We start from the raw sequence: 7,761 nt of genomic DNA, 5'->3' as shown, positions 1-7,761 counted from the left end.
AAGCTACTCGAGTTGTCATTTGTTAGTATGAAGTTTCTTGGAAGTTGCACCAAAATCCTTCACTTATGTTAATCGTGACATATAACCCTAACAACAAAAATGAATGGTTTTCATTTCTCTTTAGGTCTGAAAAATAAAATATCAAAACCCTACAACAAATAATATCCAAATATAAATGAACATGTACCATAAAATGATATATTAAGAATCCAATGGAAATAGCAAAACTTTGATTATATTATTGAAAAATAAATGTTTATACATGTGAAGAGAATGTATAGACTTGGATCTAGAGATCCCACTCTTTCGGATGAGTCCTTTGTACCCTATGCTTCAGCTATTGATTCAACTCATTGTGTCTCAGAGTTTATGTAATGGGTAAAAGAAACGGTGATGGCCTGAACTAAAGGTGGGAGATCAAATCTCACAAGGCGATAATCAGGACGATGAGAGTAGTCGTGGTGAAGGATGAGGAGAAAACCATATTATTTATAACAAAATATTATGATAGATCTAGATTTAAGATAATAAAAAAAATGTTGGAATAAATCAAGACCTAACCGTTAGGAATATTTTATTGCATTTTAGAGAGGAAAATATTATTTAAAATTATCAAATATCTTTATTTAGAAAATTACTACAAAGATGGATAACACAGACATAGTCCAACTGTAGCCAAATAATTGCACACTTGCGTCCATTGCTATTGGACAAGGAGCTTGCATCTAGAAGAAGGTAAATACTGCAATTTTCATCTTAATTCCAAGCCAAATAAACCTACATACATCACCCATTAGGCCAATTCCTCCATCGTACCCTTCTCCATAATACACAACAAAATAAGTGAGAAAGAAATAAGATTTATAATGCTCATGTATAAACTTATTATTACATAAACTTTGTAAAATTTTAAAAAAATATTCAAATGTGGGAAAAGTTGGATAATAAACTACATTTATTTGGATAATAAACTGCATTTATTTGCATTTATAAACCATAAGTAAAATTCTTTAAACTAACTAATTAATCTAATTATGGAAAATCCTTATGTTTTTTAAACCTTTATTAACTAATTAAAATGCCCACTCCCTATGGACATTCAAAACCTACTCCCACCTGTTACAATAACCCTTTATAAAAAAGAGGATAGACGAGGATAGAAATGGTTCAAAACGTGATTTACACGAACTCCTAAATTCTAGCACGAAGTTGAGACTTACTACAGGTTGAATAATCTACGGTGATGGTGATGCCCTCTACTATTTCAAGTGCGGTGCGCCGATTGTTTGAGGATCTACGTCTCAATTCTTATCCAACCACGTGGAAACATAGTCGGAGGAAGAGAAACCTCGACTTGGTTAAGCGTTTACCGTTCAATGAATGAAGGCAGATTTTTCCGTATGGCCTCCACATCCTTATATATAACACAATAACCAGCCCTGGAGTTTCATAACAGATCAATAGTGGCTATTCTTCTTTAGTTATTTCATATGTTCATTATCTTCTTGTTCTCAAAGTCCATATGAATTAGATTCGTTCTCATACATAGTCTTCATTATTATATTGCGATCATGGCCGCTGTAAATGCATGGAGTTGTCTATAATGCGACTTTTTGGAGATTCCGGTGACACAATCCGGCGGAAGAAATTGAGGTTAAATCTTCATTTTTTGCAGTTAAAATGGTTTTTTAACTGCATATTTGGATTCAGCATCCTGGAAAACCCCTGGGACGCTTTCATTGTGCAGAAACTAGCTGTCAAACTTGCGATTCCAATAATTTCTTGTCGTATTTCGACCGGAAAAACCCGCCGGAAAGGCTTTCAAAAAGTCGTGTTATAGACAACTGCTACATGCATCAGTAATGGCGATGAATGGAGCATTGCTCCTGCAACGGAGGCTAGCGGAAAGGTCAACAACCAGCAAGCAGCTTCGAGTAAAATGCATGTCAGGGGTTGGTAATTCTGTCGTTGTTTCCGTATCCACGAATAGAAGGATTTATGTTATTCTATAAGGTTTTATGTTATTCTATATATAACTTAATTTGGGTCATGTGGATCCACAACCAGGGTCAACGCGATCACCTTCTACCCCTCCTGACACGGTAAGCGATTATGCAACCGCCAATTTTTACATTAACATGCACTGCACTGAACTGAATTGAATTGGCATAAATAATAATGCAGGTGAGCACAAACTTTAAGGACGTGTTTGCTTTCAGTGGGCCAGCCCCAGAAACCATAAATGGGAGACTCGCCATGCTCGGATTCGTCTCAGCTGTCGGGGTGGAGATAGCGAGCGGGAAAGACCTCGCCGCCCAACTGGCCAGCGGAGGAGTTTCAGTGTTTATTGGAAGCGCGGTTCTATTCACGCTTGCTTCTCTGATACCCATGTTCAAGGGAGTGTCCAAAGAGAGCAAATCACAGGAAATAATGTCTTCTGGTGTAGAGATGTTGAATGGGCGTTTTGCCATGATTGGCCTCGTTGTGCTGGCCTTGACTGAATACCTCAAGGGAGGTCCTCTCATCTCATGATCATCATCAACTCTGTACCAAACATCATACCCCTCTGAGTGTAGGCTGTAATTGAACCCAACTTGTATTCACTCTGCTATCACGAGATGACACTGTAACAAATTGTTTTGGCAATTTGTGATATATTTGACAAGTTCATTCACAATCAATCATATAAATATATTTCTGATCAGTACATCTTTGGCAGAAACTCTGATTACAATTTGGCATGCTAATCTTGAACAGATGTTAATTGACACCAACCATTACCAGGTTCCTAACAGGTTTATCTAACTTGGAAGGATAAAAACAAGCATAGCGATCAGTAACACAAACAAACTTTTATTCATTTGGTACTCGTAAATTTCTAAATTCCGTACGAACTAAATAATAATAATTATTCCCAAAATACTAGTAATTATTCCAAAAGTGCAGCGAAAGAACTAAAATTTTTTAAATTGCAAAAATTGTATAAGGAATTTATTAGTACATATATGCCATATGTTATATGTATTTACATATTTAAATTTAAATAGATATTATATACTCTAGTTAAAAAGTTAAAAACATACTCTATATATTCTTGGCATATATTCTTACTCTATAAATTCTTCGCATATATTCTTTGGTGAAAGTGTTCTGAGGCTGAGTGAAAGAGTTAAAAACATACTCTATATATTCTTGGCATATATTCTTACTCTATATATTCTTCGCATATATTCTTCGGTGAAAGTGTTATGAGGCTCGGTGAAAGACTTAAAAACATACTCTATATATTCTTGGCATATATTCTTACTCTATAGATTCTTCGCATATATTCTTCGGTGAAAGAGTTCTGAGGCTCGGTGAAAGAGTTAAAAACTTACTCTATATATTCTTCGGTGAAAGTGTTCTAAGGCTCGGTGAAAGAGTCTGCAGGTTGCGGTGGGCACGGGCGATCTGCAGTCAGTTATTACCAAGGGCAGACGGGTGATCTGCAGTTAGGTTTTCTGATATCAGGTGGACACATTCTTTATCTTTTTCTGTTTCTAATTGCTCATATAATTTCAAGTATGAATATTTCACCACAGTTACCAAAGATTACCAAGGGAAGACCTAGCACAGTTACTCTACAAGGCATTTATGAGTATATAAAGTCTTTAGAGAAACGTAGAGAGGAAAGAGAAGCCAAGCTACAAAAAGAGTTAGAAGCCATGCTAGAAAATAAATTTGCATCTCTTGAAGACACGATCCAAAAACAAATAGAAAATAAAATAGAACTACTAGAGAATAAAATGGAGGCAATGGAGACTAGACTGCAGGTTATAGAAAAACATAACCAAGATACTAACCAACCATCCCAACAAGGAAATGTTGATACTTTAGAGAGTCTTAAAATGAAAGACATGATTAAAGAACTAGAAGAAAAATTTAATAGCCGTCTCACCCTAAATAATGTGGTAGATAAGTTAGATATCAAACCAATTAAAGATGAAATGAAAAATTTAATAGAATTAGACCACGAGCGTAACAAAAGTGCCTTAAACCTTATAATATTCGGCTTAAAAGAGGAAGTAGATGAGGATACTTTAGCCTTAGCCCAGACAGAACTACATAATAGATTACAAATTGAAACATTATGTCTCACAGAAGCAACAAGGTTGGGGAAATTAACCGAGAATAAAGGAAGACTAATCCGCATAAAGGTGAGCTCCACTGATCATAAGCACGACATACTTAGTAAAACCTCAAGTCTAAAAGGAACGGGAATATTCATAAATGAAGATCTCATTCCAGAAGACCAAGCAGAATTAAGAAAGGAGGTTCAAAAGGTAAAAGAAGCTAGAAAGGAAGGAAAATGGGCAATAATCAGAAATAGAAAAGCCCTTATTCGAGATAGAAACCAAAAAGATAGTAATCAATAGCAATTAAACATGCTCCAGATCCTTTCTTGGAATTGTCGGGGCTTCCCATGGAACAAAGGCCCCAAGCTAAGTTGGATTTCAAATGATGTTGATATTATTTTGCTTGTTGAAACTTGGGAGCACGAAGAATCTAAGGTCCCTAACATAGATGGCTTTACGCTATGGTCTACCTGGAACAAGCAATCCTCCAGTAGAGGCATTGGGGGAATAGCTTGTTACATTAAGAAGAACATCTCCCCCCATGTTAGGATTTATAAAAACGACCCTCACAACCAATATAGTTGGATAGAGATTAAAGACATTAATAATAAAAAGTCCTACATAGAAATTTGTTATTTCCCCCCATTAGTTCTAAATTCTATAAGAAGAAGAATCTAGATAAAAGTAACCCTTACAATGGTTTAGAGAATGATATTTCTAGCCTAAGGAATGACGGTAATATCCTTTTAATAGGTGACTTTAATGCTCAAACTTCAAACAACCAAGCTATTATTCTAAGCAATCATTCCAACCCTAATCCTCTTTGGTTAGATGAAGACCCTACTCTGGCTAGCAGGTACAAAAGGAACTCTAAAGATCTTGGGGAAAATTTGTTTGGGTCAGAGCTAGTCAAGCTCTGTAGTGCTCAGGATCTCATAATTTGCAACGGTCTAAAGAAGTGGCCCAATCCTAGCAAGATGACCTGCATCCATGGACTTGGTAGCAGTGTGGTAGACTACGTTATTTCCGATCTCCCATTATACAACGAAATAATAAATTTTGACATCTTAAACGACCACGAACCTGACTCTGATCATAGGCCTTTACTTATAACTCTCAATTTTGTCATGCATAGAGTTCCCATAGAAAATAACACTTATAGCCAAAAGAACTTAATATTTGATAGAAATAAAAATGATCTCTTTCTAAATGAATTAAAAAATAATTTGCTTCCTTTATCTAATATAGACAACATAGAAGACCTCTATCATAATTTTACTACAACCCTCTCATATTCTAATAAAAAGTTCTCAATTGAAGTTTCAAATAATAAAAGAAATAGCAAAACCAATCCATGGTATGACAAAGATTGTAAAAGTGCAAGGAGAGCAATTAAGGAAGCTGTTGATGAATCTCTTAAAATGGACAAGATAAAAATATACAAAGCCCTAACTAAAAGGAAAAAGAGGCAGTACATCTGTCAAAGACAGGAGAATCTCTTACACCTCTCTAAGGTAGCTCCTAAGAAATTTTGGAGGCAGATTCTAACTGGAAGACTAAGGATAATAATAAAATTGCTCTTCACGATTGAAATTCCTATCTTAAAAAGCTTTATGAGTCTCCAAATGTCATGGATAATTTGGAAACCCTTCTCACAACGAAAGAAGTTTTCTCTTTAGAAGACATTAAGTTTGGGGTTAATCGCCTCGCTAATGGGAAAGCTAAGGACATTGAAGGTTACCAAGCAGAAATCTTAAAAATTGGAGGTCCTGTCCTCATCCCCCACATCCACAAGCTTTTCAATCAAGCAGTCAAGCAAGGGTTCCCTAAACCTTGGACTGAGAGCCTCATTATCCCTATTTTTAAAAGTGGGGATACAAATAACCCCTCTAATTATAGAACAATTATGATCAACCCTCTCTTAGCCAAGTTATATGGTAGTATTTTGGAAAAGAAGTTAAGCATATGGCTTGAAAGTGAAGGTAAGCGGGCTAAAGGCCAAGCAGATTTCAGAAGGCATCACTCAACAATAGACCACCTTGTTACGCTTAGGATCATTGCGGAGGAATGTCGTAATGAGAAATCCAATTTATTTTGTTGCTTTGTGGACTTTAGAAAGGCTTTCGATACGGTTCCTAGATACAACCTTTGGAATAGATTAGAAGAGCTAAAGGTTCCTCTCGAGTTGAGAGCTGCCGCTATAAGGTTATACGAGAATGTAATTGCCAAGCCAAAGAGAAATGAAGGGTGGTCAAAAGATATTAAGTGTAACATCGGAGTTAAACAAGGTTGCCCCCTCTCCCCTACCCTATTTGGCATTTACATCGATAAGCTCGAAGGCTATTTAGAGGAAGCAGGATGTGGTGGTACGATCTTAGATGGGATAGTTGTCATCCTTCTTCTTTATGCTGAAGATATTGTTCTTTTGGCAAGGTGCCCATCTAATCTTAATAAGCAACTCAGGATTCTTAAGGATTTCTGCTCTACCATGGGTATGACTGTTAACACTGACAAAACAAAAGTTATGATTATCAAATCCAAGAAGCACACTTATGCTAATTTTATGTATGAAAATAATAACTTGGAGGAAGTGTATTCTTACAAGTACCTAGGAATTGATATTCATCACAAGCTCAATTGGAACCATAGCATTGAGAAAAGGATTAATGGGGGGTGGAAAGCTTACTTTGGTCTTGAAAATAATTGTAAAATAGCAAACCTTGTAATGTGGGATAAAAAGAAGTTCCTCTTTGAAACTTTAGTCACTCCTGTTATCTTATATGGCTGTGAGGTTTGGGGTTGTAGCATCTCCAGATAATCATGGAGAAAGATTGAGCAAATCCAGAAGCGTTTTATAACTTATAACCTGAAAATTAAAAGTAATACACCCTATCTTATTCTCCTTATAGAAGCAGGTCTTTCCCCTATTGAGAGCATAGCTATGCTTAGGTTTCTGTTGTACAAGCACAAAATCAGTAACATAGACGATCATAGACTTCCTAAGCTAGCTTTATATTCTAGCCAAAACCACCTAAGGCTCAATCGAGGGTGGCATAAAGACACAAGGGCCTGGTTAAACTATTGGGAGATCAACGAAAATGATGCATTGCAAAACATAAATAACATTAAAGATATGTTCAAAGAAAAAATGGGGTGTGAGAAAGACTTAGCGGCTAAAAGAAAATTAAGTTATTATAAGAAAGTCATCAACCCCACCCTAGAAGATCAAAAGTATCTCTCTATTTTAACTAGCTCAAAGAAGAAAATTAATATAGCAAAGATTAGAACGAATTCTCATGAGCTCCATAGTGAAACAGGTCGTTGGGCAGTTCCTAAAACGCCATAGACGGAAAGGATTTGCCATATATGTGAGAATAGGAACATCGAGGATGAAAACCACTTCCTCTTAGAGTGCCCCGCGTACAACCACATTAGATCTCAGTTTCATAATCTTTGTTACAATACTGACCTTCCTAGCCTTTTACAATGTCAAAATTATAGTGAGCTCGGGAGGCTTCTCTCCAAGATTTTTGAGCATAGGAATAAAATCTTAAATCAAAATAGATAATTTGTTTCTTTACGTCCGATAGACCATTATTTGGTCTCAAAGGACGTTAATCATCATCATCATCATCATCATCATAAA

At 36.1% G+C, this 7,761-nt stretch overlaps 1 pseudogene; it reads left to right on the top strand.

The window, feature by feature from the left end:
* Positions 1-1,862: 1,862 nt before the first annotated feature.
* LOC149147502 (early light-induced protein 1, chloroplastic pseudogene) lies at positions 1,863-2,532 on the top strand (annotated as a pseudogene).
* The last annotated feature ends 5,229 nt before the right edge of the window (positions 2,533-7,761 follow it).

The sequence above is a fragment of the Pinus tabuliformis genome, chromosome 9 (genome assembly GCF_031772625.1).
Source record: "Pinus tabuliformis cultivar Carrire ecotype Pingquan chromosome 9, CPIR1, whole genome shotgun sequence".
NCBI lineage: Eukaryota > Viridiplantae > Streptophyta > Pinopsida > Pinales > Pinaceae > Pinus > Pinus tabuliformis.
Note: the sequence above shows the minus strand (reverse complement) of the source record. Positions and strands in the feature narration are given on the sequence as shown.